Below are 24,828 nucleotides of genomic sequence, written 5' to 3' on the forward strand. Positions count from 1 at the left end.
CTGATTGCCAGCTTTTAGATGATCATCTGATCATCAAGTAAAGTGCTTCAATTAAAAATAGCTAAGCTACTTTAAATAATGGGATCAAAAAAGGTGTTGGGGGGGGGTATTGTGCCACCTCTAGAAAGAGGCTATAAAAAACTACAATGAATTAAACAATTTAACAAGGAAATGGTGGAGAAAAAGGTAATGGCAAAATGTGCCGACATCCAATTAGCTACTTATTACCACTGAGTTAACTGTTTACAGGCTCTCGATAATTGGTCTAAATCTGTCTCTGCAAGCAGATCTTCTAGAGTACAGATGATATACTTAAAATAACTTAACACTTAATCACAACAATGATATCATAACGCTATGCTGTCCAGCCACTCCAGAATAGCACAGTTGCACACAACAGCACTAACTCTTGCCCCAAGAGCATTAATACCACTGCAGTAGTGGTGATTATAAGGGACAGGTTTAGCAGTCAGTGCTTGTAGTCTTTCTAATAGGATATACCAGCAACAAAATGCTAACTTAGCTTCCTGTACCTTAATAAATAAAATAAAATAAAAAAAATACACTGCCCTCCAGAACAAAACTCCGATTACATCAGTCCAGATGAGCTGGCACAGATACACATCCTGTCTTACTGAGTAAGAACATCTCTACCATCACAGCAATGGCAGACATCATATTAGTGCTCAGGTTTAATTAGCCTCTGTTCTGCCTGAGTGGACCTGTTAGTGCATATGTGCAGAACACCTTTCCATTACCATTACACAAAGTTATTTTCATACTCAAGTTACTGAACGTCTAACATGAAATATGATCTACCACACTACTGTTCAATCTTATAGCCTTTTTTTACCCCATCCCCTTAGGTCATTTATGATCTTTGTCTGGGTTTATGTGCCAAAATCATAAATCATTTTTAGACATTCAGCCTCTTTTTATCCCTCAGAATTAAACAGACTGTTTTTGTTACTTTGCCTTTAAGACTGATATGTAAATTAACTCAGTTCGGATTGGCTGTCATGTATTGTGTCTCACTGAAAAAGCAGTACAGGCTGAAAAACTCAATGTCAACATGAATGGGCCGAGCTAAACTGATGTAGGCTGCATAGTCATCTATTTATAAATGCATTGGTTTTTGTGACATCACAAAAACAAAGAACTAAAAACAGGATGTTTTGCAGCTTAGTTTCTATAGAGACTGTTTGAACTTGGGAGAGAGTGGTATGGTATGACACTTCAGATTTGTGTACATAAAAAAAAAAAAAAAGTTTGTTGTAGTAAGTGAAAATAAGTTAACACATCCTATTTAACATATTGGGGGGGGGGACTAAATTGTGGGCACAACTTCTATTTTAAATGCTTTATTTTTGTCCAATATTTTAAACTTAGAAAAAAAAACAAAATGGCATATTTAAGTGTGTTCTCTGTAGGAGATTAATTTATTTAAATAAATAAACAAAACCTGTGATTTGACTGGGGTGCTCAAACTTGCACACTACTGTATGAGTTGTAAAAACCCCACAAATACTGAAATACCACTACTCTGAAAAAGAACCCCACTGAATCAAAAAAGAAAACAACTTGTGTAGAGAACAAATCATGCAAGCAGAGTACAGCTTAAGGAAAAGCTCAGCAGTGAAGCCCAAGGAGAACGGATCGGGGGAGGCGGGTGATGGATGGCTTTTCACTCAGATTAGACGATTATGTAAAAGAACACACTGTGGGCGACTGCACCTAATAGTGAAGTGGAGAGAATTAAGAGGACCATCCAATACTCAAAAAAAAGACTTGATGGATGACAGGCCACACATAGCGATGATGGTTGTTAATGCAGAAAGGTTTAATGATGCTGTGCAACGCTGGGCCTACTGTCGGCCTTCCAACTGCAGAATGCCTGGCATTCCGCCCCAGGTTGACAGCTAGCATGAGGATGTCTGGAGATTGAGGTGATGACTGCTGTAGCTTTCAAACCATCTTCCCTCAAAAGACCGGGGATTAAACGGAGAGTGAGCAAAAAAGAAAAAACACACACAACACAACATGTTAATTTCCTGATTTCCCATATTTCAGCAGCAGCTTGGGACACACAAGCCTATACATGCACTCTAGATGGGGAAATATCTTCTTTCTCTGCAAATCACAGCCTGCAGAGAGAAATTCAGGATCTCTAGCCACGCCCGACTCAAGACACCTAGACTCGTTTAAACACAGATACTCACTGACAAGTTCGGGCAACTGAAGAGCTGAAGCCAGAGTTAAGAACTTTTAGGAGCTCACCATGGCATTTCACCCTGTAACACACTGCTGTCAGACAAACCTCAACCTCAGCAAACTTGAGAATTTCATCTCTAGAAATTCATTCTAGACAAAGTTCAACATTGCTCCAACCTCCTGTAAGCAGCTGTTGAGATGAAACTGAAAAGGGAAAGAAAAGGAAATACATCACCCAACACTGGGCTGCAACATGAGGTGTGCGGTTTTACAGTGGGACTCAAACTGCCAAAACAACAACAAGGCACAAAGATTTGACGACACGCAGATTTCCCTCTTTAAGAATTCCTGTACTGCACGCAACTCCTAGCCCCCTTTTTAAGCCCCCCAACCCAAAGCATTGGGTGGCCAGATGTGAGGACCAGCCATGTACACTGAAACAGAGCTACCAGACAACCAGACCCAGAAATATGCTATAGAAGGCTGTGGTCAGGGAGAACAACATGAAGGAGCAGGAAAAGAAAAAAAGAAAAAAGAAAAAACCTGCAGTACAGTTTGTTGTGCTGAGGCAAAGTGATATGAGTGTCTGAAATTAACACAAAATGGAGGAACAAATACTAGCGCAAGTTATGTTTCTGAGAGTTGACAATAATTGTCTAGGCCAGCATGATGCATTACCTTTTTCCATTATTGATAATTGACAAAAGCAACTATCAATAATGGAAAAAAGTCAATGCATCATTTAGTTACACAATTGGCACAATTAAGCCCTTTATAATGCTCTATAATGTTCGTATTGTAGCTACTGAAACAAAACGTTGTAACTTTACAAAAGAGCCAAAAACTTTCAATGCAAGTTAATGTAACGTTTTATTCCAAGTCATTTTGCATGATTTCTATCGACCATTCATCATACAATTTTGACACCACGTAAACGGCAGCTTTCATGAGATTTGGTTCCAACGGCAACAACATGATACATGCTGTCATTTTAACACATTTCAAGTAGCACTGAGGGCAGCTTCTGTTGCTTTGCAGTACCATCAAAGAAGAAAGCAGTAATCACACAGAGAGAACTTTGCATTATGGGCCCAGATGGGCAAAGTGAGAGGAAATGGCAGAAGGCATAATGACTGATTTAGTCAGTTAATTAAATAAGAGCCTGCAGATTAATTGTTTATATTAATCTATTGACTACAGATGTGTCATAGACCTAAAGGGCAATGTGCAGAATCAGGCCTGGATATTGAGGCCTGGTCAGAGTCCGAGAGAATGAGCTGTCGCACATGTGCATGCGTTTCTGTCATGGACGCAGGGTGGAAGGAAGCTCCTACTGGTTAAGATTAGGGTGTGGGGCCCTCACCGTGTCTCAAGCTCCCCTGCAGCAGCGGAAACCAGATAGCCCTGCCTCATAAACCTCAAGCAGTGCCTTCTTGGAGACGTCCGCCATGTCAGTGCCTCACAATGAGTTCACATCTGTGTAACAGAGCTGGGGGTGGGTGATAACTTTGCATGCTCTCCTTTACACTTTCTACACCCATAGCAAACCACAGACAACAAAGTGTTACATCAATAAATGGCTATCTTAGCTCACAGACTAGAAAGTACTGGTCAGGTACAAAATTGTACTAGCCTATATTTAGGGCTGGGTACTGAAATATAATAATTTAATGACACCAAACAAATTACTACAGTGTATCAATAACCTCCATGTCATTAAAATTTCAGTAGCTAAGAAGTCAGTGTTCAGATCTGTGGGCCACTCTTAGCAGGGGTTCTGTTTACCTCAAAATAAAAGTTCTATGCTTTGTAACAAAGCAGAACCATTTTTAAAAAGGCACTTAAAAATACACAACAAGCTCTTCATTATGGAGAGAAAAAAAAAATTTATCCATGGTTGCTGATTGGCTCTCTAAATTACATTTTATATGCATGTTATTACGGTCAGGGCTCCATGATTAGCCTGTAATTCATTACAGACAGTAAATATAACCACTTCCACCACCTAACACTTATTTCTGGTTCAAGCCGCACCCACTTTCAGCCAGTTATTTAAAATAAAGTATCGAAAAAAAGCACTGTACAGAAATCGCTATAGACATTAAGATATCATTTTTGGTATAACAAATTTTTGAATGATACCCAGCACTAACCTTATACTGTACAATGGTTTGTTAATTGAAATGTAGACTTCTGCAATAATGACAACATAGAAGCCAACAGTATGCAAATAAATCTAACCAATCACAAGGTTTGTGTTTTACACTGTGCTAAACATCGTGACCAATCACTGCTCCAGTTCTGTGGATGTTCTGATAAATCAAAATTACAGATGAAACGATGTAACATCAGCTTTTAGCCAAAACACTGGATCAGATACTGGAGGGAAAAAAGAATGATCTAATCCTGTTGGATCGCATCGTTGCGTGATGCGATGATGTTGTCTGATTTCTTTCTGTGGGATAGTAGAGGGTTTGAGTAGTTTGAGCATGACAGTCTACAATATTGGTATCGCAAAAGAAAACATAGTCATTATATTCTCTAATCAAAGTATTCATGTAACAAAAACAAAAAAGAGAGAGATATGTCGGTAAAATTAATGCAGGCCACTGTAACCAGATCACATTACTGATTTACCAATGAGTGTTGCATTGCATGGCTCATTACAATACGTAGCAATTAGGGGTGTCACAAGACTTTTTCATCTCAAGTGGAGCAGCAGTTACATGTTACAGGGTCCCCCTCTATTTGGTTTTGGATTCCATCATTTCAGCCAGATGGTAAGATCCACACTTCATAGAGAAACACAAAATCAGATTGTAAATTAAATTTTTCTGACATGAAGCCTCATAGTTTATATTGTTTGTTTACTTTTATGTAGATATTGCACATTTTGGTATACATTTTTCTAAATTTTATATCTTCGAAGAAAATGATTTGTGTCTTCTTTTTGGAAAGTAGGAAGCATTCAGGCCCTATTGTACAGCCCTAGCAGTAGTATCAAATCTGGACAGAGAACGGCTTTCTTGACCATTCGCTGGCATTATATGTCCACACAGACTACAACATTGAGACAATGATCTGTGTGCACTCTTCTCCATCACTGAAGTGAATGGTTGTTGGAGGGAAAGCAGGAGACCTGAGCTGTGCGGTTTATTTTTCCTATTCCAGTCTACGAGGGGGGAAATCTCCAAGTCCTTACCTCACTCCAGCCTCTGGCTGCCAGCCAGACCACCTAACACACTGACCTGAAGAGGGTATGAATGAAAGGAGAATGGGGGAAGGGAAGAACGAAAAAAAAGGGGAGAAAAGAGAACGAAAGAGAGAGTGCACAACGACAGATCGTGTTCATGTGCCTCCACTTCTTTATGTGTTGTTCTGTCTTGCCGTTATCCTGCTGACATCTCTGTGTGCGCTCGAGCAAGTGTGTGAGTGGGAGCATGCCAAACATAGCAGAACGTGTGCATGCAAAGCTCCTCAAGGTGATGTCATCACAGGGAACGTGACCATACATGAGTCAGGCAGGCTGCCTGTCTCCCACGCTGATCCTGATCCTGCTCCAGAGCCAAGCCAGAGCACTTGCACCAACACACATACTCACGTCCTTATGCACAGTCAGGATATGGGGTCATACACATGACCTATATATATATATATATATATATATATGTATTTATGTATCTGCTGACATATAATAAGAATTTTAGGTCTTAAGCCACAGTCAGTCTAGACATTTGCAGCTCACCTTGCCTCGCAAAATGAACATGACCAAGGCTGGACTGCAAGATTGTCAATAAAAAAAAAATAAATAAAATACAAAAAAATTTGGTGCAGTTAGCAGGCTAACTAACTTGCCAAATAGGGATGCACCGATCCCACTTTTTCTCTCGCAAAATACTGATCCTGATACCAAGGACCACCCTAATATTTGCCCCCTTGTTTAATTTAAAATCTGTATGCCTCATATTACAAGAGAAGTCTCAGATCTAAAACATGACCTATCTATTCTTTGAAATTGTAAAAATTAAGAATTTTTAAAGTGAGGCATAATGAACAGAAGCATTTCATATTCAACCATACTCCCATAATTAATTTTAGTCCATCTGAAAATGCAGACATCTAAACTATCACCTTCTTATCTCTATCACTCAAAACTCTGATCATTTAAATATTTTAGCCTACATTAAACTGTTAAAAATGTAAAAGTCTGGAACAGTTACTTGTTGGCGTGAAGCACAACAAAATTATAAAAGCCGTCCTTCTCAGGACTTTTATTCTTATGCACTGTGTCACACTTTAAAAAGGAGTTTTTATTTTGACATGCTGTACTATTTTGTAGAGAAGCACATGGTTCACGTTCACGTTTGCAAAGAAACACTCATTTAGCAAAACGGCTCATTATTGTGCATTTCATTAAAAAGAACGCACTTTCGCTCGTAGTTTCGCTGACAAAATGCTGGTGCAGTGGTCACCAACCCTCCTTCCAGAGATGTACCTTCCTACAGGTCCTCCAGCCCAAATCTAACACATCATTAAGCTAATCAAGGACTTCTGAAGGCAATAATTAAATGGATCAAGTGGGGTCAATTAGGGTTTGATCTAAAGTCTGCAGGAAAGCAGATCTCCAGGTGCAGGGTTGGTGACAACTGCACTAGTGTGACTGGGCCTTAAAGGGGAAATCCACCGTGTTTCAAAATTTCAGCACAATGGTTATGAAGTAGAGAAAGTCATTCAAAATGGTTTGATATAAAATCCATTTCCAAAGAACCTTACAGAGAATTATTCACAGCAGTGGATATAGGAACCAGACATCTGAAGTGTTTAATGACTCTAAAAGCTACATCACAGAAACACATTACATGTAATTGTTAGAAATATGATGGCTAATGTCTGAAACTTTGTTTTAAGATAGCTTTGTGATAAGGTTTTGGCCTAAAATGTGTTTGTCTGTTTTTTTTCCAATTCATGGTGGAGAGGTATATGCAGGGTGTTGTAAGCCAAAATAGAAAGAAAGATTTTTCAATGATTTACCACTATTTTATCATTTTAAACAATACATATAAAAACTTACAAGATGTGCAAGTTCACTGGTTGTTCTTGATACCAAAAGAATGGCTATTTTTCTACTTTGTATCTTTTTGTCTTAAGATTGAACAGGTCGAGACAAGACAAGATTATTTTCACAAATTTGTTTTACAGAAGCAAATCTTATTCTACAGTACCTTATCATAAGCTAGAAATCTTAACCTACTCAATGGAAATTAACAATCAACTGTCATATCTGTTACCAAGCAAGCAACCAGACACGCACAGCTAAAACGTAAACATGTAATCAACATAATCAGGTTCATTAGCCAGACAGCTAACTACAGTTACTGATGCACAAAAAAAGGGTTAAAACAAAATTAATGCATGATAAACTGAAAGTTAAGAATACTGTGACAGAGCTTTGTGCCGTGTATCAGAACGTCACTGCTCTCTACACTTTAAATCAACCACGCTAACGTAATTCCTTCTAATAAACAGACACATATTCAGTTCTGCCTCCTCATTATTTACTGACATCACTGTAATATTTCATCTAACAAGTGTTCATCAACAATAACTGATGTTAAACACATGAAAGTAATAAGAAGGGATGGTGGAGATTGTGTCTGCAGTGCACCCTCAAACACTTCATTTTCAATGTAGATAAATGTAATGTTATTATGCTGGTTATAGTGAACTATGCTGTAGGTCACTGCATAAACCGATAGAAACAGATGGTTGGAACACAAGTTAAGTGTGGGGTTGTCTCAAATTTAGGACAGTATTTAGAAAATTCTGTCTAGTTAAGATGCTTCTGTAGTACCGTTTTCTTATCTGGAGTTAAGAAAAGATTATGAACTTAAGAACAGTTGTTCTATTACAGCTTCTTCCCTAAATTCAGTCCTAACTGAAGTTGTCATGGTGACTAAACAGAAAAGACAAGATTTCAGCATTAAGAAGTTTCAGCCCGAGGCTCATATCACCAGCATGGTAAAGAAAATCTAATTTGGTAAGCTTCTCTACATTGAATCATTTCACATCATCGTCGTTCTGGATAACTTTGTTTACATCTTTAATGGTGGCGGTATGGAGCAATTGTCAAACTGGTGGAAATCCATTTAACTCTAAATCTTTAGAATTTAAAATCCTACTTTAACCTTAAACAGCAGCAAAGAAATAAGTCATTTTGCCCCTTCAGACTCTGTACAATAGCCGTCTTTTCTGGTTTTCCAGCACTTTTGTCCTCAAAATGAACGTAAAACACACACACACACACACACACACACACACACACACACACACACACACCTGAGACCCTGAAACCCAACACCACTCAGAAAGCAGACGAGCACTGTAATCGATAGCCCACCAGTGCACTGCAACATTCTGAAAAACTAAACCACCAAGATGAGAACAGCACAGTAACGTAGAAGTGATAAATGGGGAGAGGGGGAGAGAGAGAGGGAGAAAGAGGGAAACAGAGAGGGAGAGAAATAGAGGGAGAAAAAGGGAAACAGAGAGGGAGAGAGAGAGGGGGAGAGAGAGCAAACTAGAGGAGCTGAAATTTAAATTAGGCTCTTTTAAATTCAAAATGAGGTGCTGAAAGTAACAAGGAGTTTCACGCAGATTATAATGTTTTCCAAGATCCTCCTTTCAGATCAACACAAAATCACCCATGTTTAGCTTTCTTCATTTTCCTTACACTTCGTTTGTGTTCTGGTGCTCCACACAAAAGTTAATCATCAATTAATAATTCCACTAGCTTGATTAACTATTCCATCATTCCCTATTCTAGAGATGTAATAGTGTCACAGACAGGGCGAACTGTTTTACCATCCAGACGAGCAGGACGTTTCTCAGGCAAACTTCTTCAGAAACAGTTTTCACAGCTAAACAAACTAACACAAGTGGGGGAAACAAACACACTCAGGTCACTCAAAAGCCCTACATGCAAACAGAACATATACACTGACATGAAATGGGATACTACAGTGACAGAGGATGCAGACCGTCAGGGAGTGAGGACCCATACAGAGATCAGGTTTGATTAAATGGGGTGAGGAATTTAAAGACCTTATCTTGGCAGTGACATTCTGGACTGGCATTTACTTGCACCCTGATTAAGGTAGCCTCCTACTGTGCAAGATGATGAAAGGATTCTGTCTGAAGCAGATGATGAGGATTGGGGTTTAATTTTGACCAACAGCTTTACCAAAAGTACAGCAATGTGCATTTGAACTACTGAATACAAAACAGACGTGTTCTGTAGACGGTCTTCATGTTGTTTATTTAAAAAGTATTGAGGGACTTTTACTGATGGTGGCAATGTGGTGAGAACAATGAGGAAGAAAACCAAGGAAGTCAAAATTGTTTTATTCGTTTAATAAAGTAATAACAGTCAAGACATAAGAGATGATTTTTACAAATGACAAGTACATGTATGTGGAGCTATGACTAAAAACAATCATACAAAGATGGCTGAACTACAGGACTACAATCACTACTATAAAATGCCCCTTACACCCAACAATCATTCCTTATTCCTCATTGGAAAGTCCACAAAGTGGGTTTCACAACAGTTCCAGACTACCTGAATGACTTTACAATACCAAAGAAGAATAAAGCCTACCTAAACACATAAGCTAATGGGAATTCCTGCAGGGAGAGGGCAGGGTTCACAGGTGTGGGAATTCAGTCCGGTTCCTTTACCACCCTGGTCTAATTTATAGTTTAAATCTAAAAAGCCTGTGCAAGAAGAAAGTCTAATCAGATAATTTAGGACTGAAACATTGCAGCCACCTTTGGTGTCATTCACCAGGTACAGTTAAATGGTCTGAGCTCTTGAAGAGCAAAGAGAGAAGATTTGAAAACATGAATAGGTGGCTATTCAGCTATGAGTTCCAATGCAAACCAAAGGCATCAGCAACTGACTTCTGAAATAAAGTACCTCATCAGAATACCATTAGGAGAGAACAAAGCGCAGCATATTTCAAAATATACCAAATCTTTTATAAAATCCTAGCTAGAAGTCCAGTTCAGTGGGTTTATGGTTTCACCTTTTTCAACTGGAAAATAAAATAATGACTAGTGATGAACTACAGACATAAGAAGAGGCATAAAATCTAATGGAGCTGATCGGACACCACCATCACCAGAGCCTATCTGAGCTGCATCATACATAAACCTAGAAGCAAATGAGTAGTTCTGTTCACGTAAGCAAGAAGGCTTTATGTTTCGAAAACCACACAAACAGCCATCATCAGGCTAATTATAGAGGACACAAAAATGAAAATTCAATTCCTTTTATAGTTCCAGAAAGGAAGGCAATTAAACAGTAATTGCTTTCTATTTGAATAAATCAGCCATAGCAAACAACGATATAGCACAGGCAAAACTAATAGTCCTGTTGAACTAGTATCTGTGCAACTGAAATTGGGGGGAGACAGAAGTAAGCTGGTGTGACTACTCCAGCTTTCGGAGCGCATTTTTTCTCAAAGCTGCAGGGATGGCTAGCTTGCTGCTCGGAGGGGCTTATCGAGAAGCTCCAATCTCTCCTCTGGGACGCAGCAGTGGGAGTCTCCACATGTCACTTTGTGGGGAAATTCAACTAAATATTTCGACAAGTGAGGCAGAGCCCGAGTACAAGCATAGGTGCGCAGTGTAATATGAAGAGTCATGAAGATGCCACATGCTTAAGTACATGCACAGACATTTGGAGATTAACGTGCCTTGCGTAATACTACAGACCTCTAAGTTACTGCCTTTAAGGAGACACACGTCACACATCACCCTCAATGAAATGCACCCGATGGCTGGACCCACAGTCCACAACCCACAAGTCTCTATAAAGGGCCTGGGAGTAATTTTGCAGACATAAAGGTGTGAGAAAGCTTGTGAACTCTTTAGAAGTATTTATACAAGTGCTTTTAACGTTTTACAAAATGTATTATCAACTCAAATCATAGGCTGAATGCACTGTTGCACCACTACAAAACATTTTACATTGCTATATCTTTCCTGAACAAACAGTTTAAAGATGCAAGGTAGCTAACACAAAAAGTGACCTCTTGAAAAGAAGGTAACTGGATTGTGTGTCTGACATGCCCTGCCTGTTCTATATAGATCTATACAAAATGTTGGATGTTGGATTAGGATGTGCAGACATGTCTCACACTTGATAAAATCTGTGTACATGAGCCTACGATGACAATCATGAGAGGTTACTATGAGGGGGGGGGAACGGCGCTCTCCAAAATATGCCACTGACAGTCTCAAGTTTGCTAAAGACCATCTCTATGTTCCAGAGCACTAACAGAACTACCATTTAGTAAATTTGGAGAAAACAAAAACACTGCATACAAATGGTGAAGGGAATATATTTATGTTGCGAAGCCTGACCCCAATCACCCACATGAGTTTCAGCAGAACATCCAAGAAAATGCATGAAGTAAACATTTTGCACACAGGAACAAACCAAAATGCCTCCTATGCGCTGCACAGGACTGATCAGGACGGGTCTGATTGAGCTTGCCAATAATAGACATCACAGCAATAAAGAACATTATACTAGTTACTAAAGACACTGAGCTCTTTCAAGGATTTGTCCTACGAACAAGTGAACCCACATTTCACTTGCCTGAGGCCAAGAAAATCATAAAATCATCTGATCGTGGCCAAGCCAACAAGCCTTAATGATGGGCCCTGACAGTTTTTCAATAAACTCCTTTAACTGTTTAAACCATCTGTTCCATGGCAATGTAAAATACCATTTATATTTCTTAAATAAAAACTGTATTATAACTTCCCTGAAGATCACATCACATTTTAAGAATTATTTATGCAGAAATACAGATAACTGCAGTGGTTTGTAATCTCTCTCACAACTACAGTAGTCTCATTTGACAGAGCCACTAAAAGCAGCACAAGTGGCTCAAGCCCTAGACTAGCTCGAAGAGGTGCACACTAACAGCTGCAAACAGCCATCAAGAAAGAGCGCTACAATCCTGTGGAATCAAAGGCATCCGTAATCAAGCACACATTTCACTGAGGTCAGGGCTCCACGCTGAATACCACTCCGGCAGCGCTGTAATGCTACAGTGCCCATTACACAGGGCCTTGAATGAAGCCAGCCAGCCAAAGCACACATTGTGCGTGCTACAATGGTACAGACGGCTCGCTAAATGGCACGACCGTGAGTGCTAAAAATATCCCGCCAAGCTTCAGGTGACATAATTCTCTCAAATACAGTGAAAAAGGCATAAAGAGAGACCCTGCTTCGCTTCATAAGTGGCATCACTTCTTTGTAGCTTCGCTACTGCTCTTTTCTTTTCATGAAAAACCTACAGCTTGAAGTTAAAGGAACACTCCAGCATTATTCAACCTAATCTGCTGTACTGATTACTACGCTATTTCTATTATAAGTTTGTTTTGAGTTGATGGGTTTTCTTTTCTGTCACTAAGTGACCATATCTTGGCTTTCCAAAGAAAGTGGACACTGGAGGCAGGAGGGTGGCACAAGGCAGACTGTGGAAAGCTGACGTCAATATGATAGCAAAGCAAAATCCTGGACATCTAAGGCAATTTAGAAAAAGGAAGTTCAGGCTAAGTAAACACAACTATTGTTCACTATCATCATCTGGATGCAATATATATATATATATATATATATATATATATATATATATATATATATATATATATATATATATATATATATATGAGCTAGAGCAGGCTGAAAAATTGTACTTCCGTTAAATTCCATGATTTTTCCTAAAAAACTTTCAAATTTCCAAAAGCTTTGAATTCTTCATTCCACATTTCCCACGGCATTATCCATCACTTTAATGCTCCTCTGCGTAAATGTCTCTCAGGGCCTCAATCTTCACCTACAAGCCCATATATGGGAGGCCCGTAACCTGCTCTCTGACCCCAGCTTAGCTCCTCATTCCTCAAGACTCTCTTAACCTAAACATCAACAACCTCTTCATACAGTAGAAACAGAGAGACCCTGAAAGAGGGACCTGCTGGAGCTGTTTTACTGCAGGATCTCTCAGCATGTTTCCCATGTGCATGAAGGGAACTGGCCAGATGAAAACCATCAAGCAAATTGTATAGTCTATTTATTTGTTTTGCATGGAAGAGTATGATGAGATATCGCCGCCCAGTTTAATGTAAAACATAAATACATCATTTTGTGCCATCAGAGTGTTCCTTTTTTAGCCCACCACTTCTATAATAGATGTTTGTGATTCTACACAATGTATTTCTTGTGAGTCTGAGGTTCAGATGATCATGAAACACAGCGCTTCAAAAACGAAAGTGCTTAGGCGATGAAGCAGAAAACGAAAATTGTTAAGGTTTATCAGACGCTTTAAAAGGAAGGTGCTGTCAGATTTTTTTGTAAGAACAAAAAAAGACGAGATTAAAAAACAGACGTTTTTGCAGCTTCCTCTGTTCCTCTAAAGAAAGTGTTTCTGAGAAGTGGTATCAGAAAAGGGGAGATGGATGCGTCAGCAGTGGGATGATGAGGAAGTGATCCCCTATATTAATGACTATGTTGCATTTTCACGCACAGATGACACTAAAACCAAGAGTGGAGATGGCCAACATTTCATTAGCTCAAATCTGGTGAAAACTAACCGAACTCCAGTGTGCTTTGAACAATTCAGAAACACGTTCAGACAGGATCAACCTTATTTACAAACAAAAAGGAACTTTTATTGAAGGACCACCTTACAAACACAGGAGGAGAATAATTAAGAAGAAAATGTTTCTTGAACTCGTGAAACCTGAGAAGACAGACTGTGTCTGTAGATGGAAGATGGAGACATTAACCACTTGAATGACAGGAGCCAAATGCAAAGATCATAGTGACTTCCGTGGTTTTACCAGACTAACTCCAGGCTTGCAGGTGAACATCTAAAGCAGCACAGTGCGGTGGTAATGACCACACAAAATGTGGCTCTTGTCTGTTATTTGCACAAACCGCAGCAGGTCAGAAAACAATTTCAGCCTGTTTTGCAAACCCTTTCTGGACCTCATTTCAAACCTAGGTCAGGAAGAAACCATGTAATCATCACGGAGTAACAAGTGCCAAGGCCATTACATCAAAACCAGACTGCTTATAAAAAGGTACAACGATATGTCTGTCGCCTATCAGATCTTGTTATTCACTCCTGTAGTGAGCTTTGACTTATTATCTACCTGCCGCAGAGCATTTGTTCCCTGTGACTATGCTGCTTCAGGCAAAACCTGCGGTTGTTGGATTAGATCATTCTGAATTTCTCCAACAGATATGTTAAAAGATCCAGTGCAAAAGACAAATCCACTCAGGAAACATACAAATAAAAGTAAGATCTCAACTACACATTGGTAACTAAACACAAGTGATCTGCAGGCAAGCAACAAACACTACTGTTCGGGGCAGTTTGATACTAAGGAAGTAGGATGGAGCACATGAGGTCATTCACTGAGGGTTCACCCTCCTCCCTGATGACCTATTTGGTTTAATTGTGGCTTTTGTGAACCAAGAGAGGCCAGCTTGAGCTGTTGTCTGAGCCACAATCACCTCCACCTTAGCCACTCCAACTGCGTCAAAGCACTACATCCCTAGACATGGATCACTCTCTAAATGCTACATGCTCACAGGATTTGATGTAAGGGCCAGCAGTGCTAAAAGAAAATGAGAAATGGTAGGTAGCGTATCAGAGAATTTACACCACCAAGTATATTGTATACTTTATGAAGACACTAGACTTTCATGGTCCATCCAGTGAAGTTGAGCTAATAAGCTGACAAATATATTTACATATAGCTGTCTCCAAAACAATAACTTTACAGGAAAAAAAAAACATACTTTACTTTTAATGTAAGTCAATGGAACCAGACTTTTTCCCCCAAAGTCCTTTTGAGCCGTTTCTTTTGGCCCATTCTTCATGAAATTTACACACAATGTAAAGGACAACTGGCATTTTCAAATTATGCCAACTGAAAAACGACAAAAATGGAGATACGAGGTTTTCTTCCGACAGCAGCGATGTACATATTTATACAATACTATGCAAAAGTCAAAACCGGGATTACATGGCTTGTGAGAAGCAAAAAATGCATTTTTAAACGTTCCCTGCTTTTTTCTGATGCTGAAAAAATAACTTGTACTTAATGGCTGTTTTGACTGGAAATTAATTAAATTAAGAACATTATTGCATATTAATAATAATAATAATAATAATAATAATAATAATAATAATAATAAGCAATTAAGCAGCTGACATTTGGGGTGGCTGTCACTGTCAACAGTGATAGCGAAATCAAATAATCAGAATATAGATTTTTCTCTAGCCCAACTGGATGGCAACAAAATACAGGCTTCATTCATCTGAATAACAACCTATACGTTTTCACATAATCAGGGGAAGCCACACACAGCATAACATATCATTTGCAAGTCAATCAATTCACCTAGGTTACAGGTTGTCAGGGAAAGAGGAAAAACAATTACAAAGCAATGATTAGGGTGCTGCACATATTTCAAATTTCTACCCAAACAGTGTTTTGCCTCTAAACAACGCAAATGAATGAAACAAATCAATGCATTCTCTGCCAGGGGAGCTTAAACCCTGCCTGCATGAGAATCTTTACATGAATTACAAGAGATAGTGGAAAGAAAAGATGCATGCCAATTAGTCTCTGCTCAATGGGAAATAGATACTCCATTTATGCCTCATCTTTAGAGGGACCAGCGAGGAAATCTGTGCTACAAGTTTATGCATTTTGAACAACCTTTGACTAATAAACACGATCACTACAGTGCATCTTTTTACTTGGCATTTTACTTAAGAAACACAGAAACTGAGCATAATGCCTAGGGAGGTCTTTTTTTTCCAATAAAGCAGTGCCTGCACTATTATTTCTGTTCTTTGTTTGCCAACAGAAAAAAAAAACATTGCTTTGACACTGGTCACATCTATATTTTCACAACAGAAAACATTATTTTAAAAATTCTCAAATAATTAAGTAGATGAAGCCAGATAACACAAAAATAACATTATCGAGACAAATGGTGCTGATGCCCACAGTGCTTCGCCTACCTAACACCCACTACAGACCTGCTTCTGCTTGCCTACTAGGTGGGTGATGTCCAGAACAATTATGTAACACCTTTAAAGTGACCAACCCCCGTCAGCATCACCAAGCACTCAAAGGGCATGGCTGCAGCACATTCCAAGCCAAAAGAAGTGCTGCTCAGGCTGATTCAACGGCATGGTCTCCAGTGCTGGAAGCCATAAACTGTAAGCAGCTTAGCTGGTGACAAACAGCTGGTTGGGATGCAGATTAACAGAGGAAAAGGGGCAGCAGGGGACTGGATCAATGCAAACTGGCCAACCTCAGTGTCAAATGTCAAAGCATGGCAGGGCATCGGAGCTTCAATTGTACATGGACCCCAGGGGTGAGATTCCACCTACATAACCTATACAAAGACATGTAATCCACAGTTCATGAATGCCCACATTTCTTACTGTCTTATTCCTTTTTTCCAATCTCTAGTCTATGTTCTTCCCAGGGCTGCAGAATATAGACAAAATGAGTTTATGAGATTATATTGCTACACACTGCAATTGTGATATGCTATACACAGGGTGATTCAAAAAGATTCATCCGATTTCAAAGCAGCATATTTTTACAACCGTGAGGCACCTAGGAACCAATCACATTCCAACTGAAAGAGGGAGTCACAGAGTTTCTGACTGTCACCGGAGGATGATGACGACTCCTAAGCAGAAAGCGTTTTGCATTCTCCATTTCATTAAGAGTGAATCCGTCATAACTGTGCAACATGATTTTCGTCTGCAATGAACCTCCAACAGCTCAGAGCATTCACTGTTGGTTCCACAACACTGGATGATCTCTGAAATTGCATTGAAAGAGCCGTGAGTACAGTGACACCCGACATGCTTAATCGAATATGGGATGAATTTGAATATCACGTTGATGTTGTCCATACAGCTGGAGGAGGTCATATTGAGAACTTTTAAATTACATAATAAACTTTATGCTCACTTAAACCATTAAAAATTTATTGCATTGTTCTGAAATGATTTACATGTGAAATAAATCATTTTGATAAATCTTTTTGAATCACCCTGTATTACAAACTCACTGGAAAAGCAAACTGGTATGGTTAAGTTCTTGGATGTACTAATTTGGACAAAATTATTTACCTTTGTTGGATCACATAATACCACCCACCCACAGAGGGCTCATTTGCATTCTATGATGCAAGTACTGAAAAGACCAATAGAGCACTATTAACAAAAGATATACTGTGTGGCCCAAGTTCTTCAGATGATAGTGCCATCTTGGCACACTTCAAAACACCTGATTCAATTAAATCAATTAGGCGCAAAACTGCATTTGCATTTTATTAAACTGAATACAGTTCTTAATGGCATTCAACTAGTGCTCAGCTTAGGGAATACCCAAACTCCTTTACTGGAGAGAGCCACAAATAGCATCCACAGTCATCAGCTATAGCTTACACGCTTGAATAGAGACAATGATGTAAGGGAATTGCTCAGGGATTAAAATGGTAGAGAAACAGAACCAAACGGCACCACATTAGCCCAATAAGCCTTACAACAATCTTGACAGCTAACTCCAACACATGAAGTGGCACAGAGCCAATGAAGAAATCTAAATAAAAGCTAGTGAACTATAACAGGATGAAGGACTAGACAACAGTTGATATCATATCACATGCTAGCTATCTCTTGATACCCCCAGACGCGTCTTTGGTTCGCCCTCAGTGCGGTCACATGACCGAAAGAAGGAAGGAAAGCGTGACAGGGCCACCAGGTTTCACAAGGCCCTTTGGCCCGAAGAGGAAGTGGGCCAATTCACTGTGGGACACCCACTGCCCTCTCCCCGCCCCATGCTTTCCCGCTTTTCCTCTCCAGAGCGTCTTCTTTCCTCTTTTCCCCTCCTGTTTCCCTGAAAGTCCAATGGATTTACAGACAGCCATCTTTTAGCATGTTGTTACCAAATCACTCTCTTGCTACAAATGCCACTGCAAGTTATTAATTCAAAGGAAACCTTGTGTGGAGACAAATCTGCCTAGTAATATTATTCTTATATTAGACTAGCTGGATGCAGTTCCATTGAGTGCTGTAGCAATACATCAATGACAGCCATGTCTTAGGCTGGCTGAAGGCCCAGCGTGACAACAGCCTGACAATACCTCATTGGTAAACACACAACATACTGAACCTACCATTTACTTTAGCATTAGTGTCCATTCCCACAGAACATGTCTGGTGCAGTACAGTGTCATTTTTGCATCCATATGCAACATGGCCAATGATGCACCAATACAGGAAATCAAAGCACTGGGAAAATATCTATTACATACCATGATACTTGGCCAACAAACCTCTGACCAAAACACATGAGAGCACTACTCATGACATTGACACGGCGCCCAATCTAAGCCTTCAATAGGCAGCACAAACTGTGGACGATCGCTTTCCAAAAGGGAGCCAACAACTCTTCATTTTGTTTTTCCAAAGGAGCCTCTAAACCGGCATTCCTCCGTGCCCAAGAGGACACACTATCACGGGGATTTCCTTCCTTTCCCTCCAAGAGGGACAGGACTGGGGTCAGGCCACAGCAGGGTGAGGTTGTCTTGACCCAGAGCTAACTGCTATCAGCATGTAACTAAAATGAATTAGTCTTTCAGACATAGGAGTAGAAATTAGCTGGACAAATTTTGAAAGGAGCCTGCAAACAACAGTCAAATTAGCCATGTCTGCAGCCACAGACTCTACAGTTCGCAAAAAAGGCAAGCCTGTAAAGCTTTATCTATGCAGCGTCTCAGGAAATGTTTGTGTCATTCATGAAATTATCAGCTTCGAACACTGACATATTATCACACAGTCTTCCTTGGTTAGGCCATGTTCCTTGAAGTCAACTGTAGGCTTAAAGCCTCTTTGAAATAGGAAGTGAGTAATTTTCCTAATGATTACACAATTCAGCGCTGTGTGTTAGAGCACACCATTTGAATAAATTCCACATTTAAGGAGACTACAATATAGACACATGTAGGTTAATTTACAACTAGAGCCATATGACAGGGACCAGGCACCAGCAGTGCACAGTCATAAAAGATTATGCCATTAAAAATAAATGAAGAGGCAACAGGATCCTCCTCACCACCTCCAACGCCTTTACTAAACAGTTCAGTACGCCCATGGCAGCACAGCTTAGACGAATCAAATCACCTAACAACTAACAAACAGCACTACAGATCACTGTGGTTGTTTATGGTCTTCAAAGTGGACTGCAACATGATGGTCATCTGTATGTTCTCTCCACAAATACAGTACATACCATGGCCACTTCTGAAAAGAACATATTTACAATATTCGTGTATGTTAGGTTAGCCGGTAGGCCAATTCCGATTATAAAGCAGAACTGCGCTAATTTCCTGGTCATTTATTTCTCTTTTTCTACAAAAGAAACTAGTCTTCGACTCAGCCCTGAACTAGGCGGGGTCGGTGCTCAGACACATGAAGAGCCAGCAGACTGCGCTCAAGGCATTAAATAAACCGGTTTAGCGCGCAGGCTAACGCTACAAATGCCTGACAGACCGCTAGCTAGATGGATATAACAGAGTGGGCTTCGGTAACTTCACACAAAGGCATTTCGTTTAATGACATTTCATCGTGTTATCAGCCCAACACGCCCAGTTCCCCTTATATCACTCATTCGTACAACTTTTCCATTTCCGCTGTAACTTCCACAGAGCCGTGAATAAAAGGCAGAAGAAAACGCCATTCCTCACACGGCTTCACCTACGCAGTCTAACAGTCCCCCGACCACCAGCAGCCCTCGGCTAAGTTCGCCTCCGAGCGCGAGGGTGTGATTTGAATTTGTGGGGGGAAAAACGACGCCTGTGAAACGTTAGGAGTTGAATTGTTTCACTCCAGCTCCGCCATATTCGAGCCGTTTGACCTGCTCTCTTCCGCAAACCGTGTGTTCGTGTATAATCTACCCGGTCTCGGGGCTCTCTCGCACGGCTGCGCGGAAACACGCCGGCCGTAAAAGCCTGAACGGCGGCTCCAGGTCTCCGGTTAACGAATAACCGTTCCTTGTCACGACGTGAAATGTGGGCTAACGCAACGGTAACAGCAACGCCACCAAAATATAAGAGTAATACTCACAGATCTGCTCCGGAGCTCCAACCCGCTGTACGCCTCTCTCTCTCTCTCTCGCTCTCTCTCTCTGTCTCTCTTTTGCTCGCTCCCTCCCTCCCTCAGTTCAGCGCTCTCTCTCTCTCTCTCCTCGCTGGGTGAGGTTTGAGTTGTGTGTGACGTCGGAGCCTCGGTTTCGGCATCACTCCTCTGAGCTCTGCCCACTGTTGGACATAAAGAGAGAAGCGTGCTGCAAATCCACAGCTGATACTAGCGCTATAGTGCTGTGGTGAATATGGGTATATTTTGCCAGTTGTATGAATATTAATTCTCTTCATATGTGTATTGTATTATATCTGTGTGGTAACTTTAATGTAATTACAAACGAAAAATTCTGCATAATTAATTATGTAAACAAAGTCATTCAGAGTGGTTTAACGTACAATGTGAGACCCGTTTCCACCACTAGGAAAAAAAACAAACTATACACACACACACACACACACACACACATATATATATATATTATATATATATATATATATATATATATATATAATGAATGTAGGTTTTGCTATTTAGTAAGTCATAATGTGAAAGCTTTCAATAATTATGTCTGAGTAATTATGTCTTGACTTACTATGTCATGACTATGGCATAGCATCTCATAATAATGACTTAATGAGTTACTCATTATAATAAGAATAGATAACATAGAATTTGAAAACGTAAAAAGTAAGTCATTATGAGATGCTAAGTCATAATTATGAGAACATAAGTAATAATTATGAGATGCTAAGTTATAATTATGAGAAAGTGAGTCATAATTATGAGATACCAGCCATAATTATGACATAGCCATTTTTATGAGAGGCTAAGTCAGAAGAATGACATATTAAGTTCTAATTTTGAGATGATAATTCATAATCATAAGATGCTAAGTCATAATTATCACAGTAAGTCGTAATTAAAGATTTTTCAGTTACAATTATGATATAGCAGCTCATTATTATGAGATACTAAGCCACACTTATGAGGTATTATCATAATTATGAGGTGGAATCACATTATTATGAGGCACTAAGTGAAAGAAAGAGTATTTCAGTGTTATTTTTAAAGATTTGCCACTGTTTTACCATTAGACACATTATATATACAATCTCAGAAGACATGTAGGTTCACTGGTCATTTTGGACAATAAATGAAATCGCTATGTTTGTATTGTAGACATTATGACCACTGATTCCAGTCACAACCATTGTAAAGAAATCTGAAGTTTCTTGACAATTAACGATTTCACATCAAATCACTCTGATTTACTGTCCAATCAAGCACTGAATTATGCAGGAATTTTGAAACATCAACATAACATTTAACATTTATCATAAGTATGACTGAGAGTTCACAGAACATCACCTTAGTTGGACTAATTCGTGTTTAGTTAAATCAAACTGAGCTCTGTTGGAGTGATTTATTTTACTGAAGATCCTATAGACACAGCTTCTGACTGAACTAGCCTACAGACATTTGCTGTCCAAAGTAAAATGACATGTGTTAGACTGACTCTCCAGGGTTTTGCTGAATCAAATTGAACTCTGTTGGAGTTAATGTTTGCTATTCTACTCTGTACATTCTGACTGTGTTATGGACATTTCTTGTCCACAGTAAAATTACCAGTGTTGGACTTATTCCTACAGAAGTGTAAGTCAAATTGAACTATCAATGAGTTCTCTTAATATTATTTTACCCTGTATGAGACTTTCCTGCTTGATTACACACATTTCTGCAATACATACTAGAGTAAAATGTTGGATTTAACCCCTACAGAGTTCAGCTAAATGTAAGAGATAGCTTTTCACAGTATCTCCATCCTCAGTCCTGTCATAGATAAAATCATTGTAAAACTATGAAGGACCTTCACAAGAGATTACTCATTTCATAATCAACAATCAACACAGTCTGACAGGGAAAATGATGCTAATTGTGTGTGAGGTCAATTATAAAATAAACTACAAGCTCAAATAATATCTTAAAATGTATACTTTATCAAATAATACGTAAGCTAAGGTCTCTATTACGTGTTAAGAGACTAATGAAATTGTTACCACAAAAAAGTTCCCTACATGCTAATTTCAAGCAGCCCATTTTTTGCTGCCTGAGCCGCTGTGAATAATTTTGAATGTTGTCATTCTGTTCCCTCTGTGGTGTGAATGGTGTTCTGTTCTTTACAGGCAGCATTACTCATCTCTTACAATCTTGCTCCACTGCCCAGGAAAAAGACTCTGAAGAAATCAAATGGCTCATTGAGAGTGGCTGCAAGAGGCCAGGAATGCCAAATATGCTCTGGCATCAGGAATGTGAGCCCACTCCCTGCTGTAGACCACCCTTCCCTCCCCGCTAACAGCGATCATGTGGCCCTCAGCTGTGCGTACAGATGTAGAGGAGCATTGGTTGAAATTACCTAGACCCAGACAACCACTCCACCAGCCAAAGGTTTCATGAGCCAGCGTGCTAAACCTACATGACCACAGACCATGACTTACACTACTATTAGTACTGTTGCAACACCAGTATTTTCATCATGTTTACAGAAAATGCCAACCCAAATTACTTAACCATGAACTCGTGGGCACATTTGGTGTGTGTGCACCACATTGAAACAAGGTTCCTGTTAGTGTAGGTTCAGTATAAACACTCTCAAAGTAACTGTGAAATCGCTATCGTCCACGGGAAAATGACCAGCGTTGGAAGAACCTCTATAATGTTTACCAAAGTGAGTTTTTTAACAGCTTTTTTAACAGCTTCCAAATGTGTTTCCATCAGTTCTGTCATAAATAAGTTGCCAAATCAAATCCATTTATCTCTAACAGCAGTGGGGAATCCTCAAGGCCTTCTTGGCCTTCAAAGAAGGCCTAATAGCTTATTTTGGTTTAATATTCTCGTTATACTTGTTGGAATGTAAAACATCATTTACAGGGTACATTCTGTTGGCGTCTGTCCCAAACCCTAACCTCTGAACATCAACTTGTGAAAATAATACTTTTAATATTTTTTTTTGCATTTGTTTTTCAATGTTGTTTTTAAAAATATTTTTATATTTCTTTTGAAGTGAAGTTGACAGATTAAGATTTATCATGACTTTACTTTAGGCCTCATTCACCAATATCTTCCTGAGCTTTTTCTTAAATGTGTTCTTCAGAAAGGTCCTCGGAAAAAGTCTACATCAGATTCATGTTCCTCTACGGTTCATGTCAGTTCAAAGCCTAAAATGTGTTTTCAGCTCTGACTTTGGACCAGTTTGGTAGAATGATCCATATAGCGGAGACATAGCATCATGGTTTAAAGCGTCTTGTTGGCTGTGACCATATATGACCATCCAAGGCTTTCAAAAGAGGTTACTCATGATTTACTTTCATCCAGCACACAGCGTGAGCATATTAACGAGCTGCCCATTTTAATTGGACTCTTTATTATGAAATGCTAGTTGACCTACCACTGTGACCCAGTCCCAGTCCAGGCTAAAGCATCTCTCCAGATCTAACAGAGCCTACAGGAAGCCCCATGTGTGTGAGGTTGGCTGGAAACCCAAGCGGAGGGGCTATTCTTAGCCACGTCTTCCTGCTAGGGTGGGGTTTCACAGTTTCTTCATGACGATTGCACACTATCAACCATTTCCCCTGACACCAAGACGCCGCCTGGGGTCAACAGAGCCAAAAAAGGGGAAAACAAGCATGACTGTTTGGGAAGCCTTCAGAGAGTTAAAGTAACAATGGGCATAATGCCTATTTCTGATGCAATGGCGATGGAAGGCAAGACTGACTCCTGTGAATTCACAGCACATTCGCTAGGCATAAAGTAAAAGGTCAGACTCTTTGTCGCGTTGTAATATGACTATTTAGGCCTCACTTCGGGTGTCTTTAACCAGAGCACCACAGAAATAGATTATCGTGGTGTTCTTCGTGATAGCAGAAGCTCGTCTTGTGTGAGCTGAGTGATAAATTAGACTTATGGGAGGAACTTGAACTGCTGTGAGACATTCTTTTCTGCAAGTACACACACACAACACCATTTAAGGGGTTACAGGGTAATGATCACTTTCTTTAAAGGGCTCATATCATACAAATTATTTGAAATAAGAGTTTGATGTAAACATGGAAATGAACCTGCAAAAACAGCCTGTTTTGAATTTGTTCAATTGAATTTGATTTAATTTGTGAGGTCACAAAAAACAATTAATTATATATATCTTCTCATAGACCACTGTAGCCATGCGTCATTCTGTAGTCCATGTTATGGCTATATTAGAAACTCCGCGTCTAAGCTCGTTATGCCCATATTAGGAACTCCGGGTCTAAGGTGCAAGCTTTCTCTATGGCCAGAATCAATGGGGTTTTCAAAAAAG

At 39.6% G+C, this 24,828-nt stretch overlaps 1 protein-coding gene across 1 annotated transcript in view; it reads right to left on the reverse strand.

Moving 5' to 3' along the window:
• The window catches only part of rap1b (RAP1B, member of RAS oncogene family), a 79,320-nt gene extending 58,737 nt beyond the window's left edge, over nucleotides 1-20,583 (reverse strand). The window contains exon 1 of the mRNA XM_036577536.1: nucleotides 20,457-20,583. The gene's annotated coding sequence lies outside the window, so the exon portion shown is untranslated. The remainder of the gene's footprint in view (nucleotides 1-20,456) is intronic.
• Nucleotides 20,584-24,828: the final 4,245 nt, after the last annotated feature.

Source organism: Colossoma macropomum, unplaced genomic scaffold, assembly GCF_904425465.1.
Source record: "Colossoma macropomum unplaced genomic scaffold, Colossoma_macropomum, whole genome shotgun sequence".
Classification (NCBI taxonomy): domain Eukaryota; kingdom Metazoa; phylum Chordata; class Actinopteri; order Characiformes; family Serrasalmidae; genus Colossoma; species Colossoma macropomum.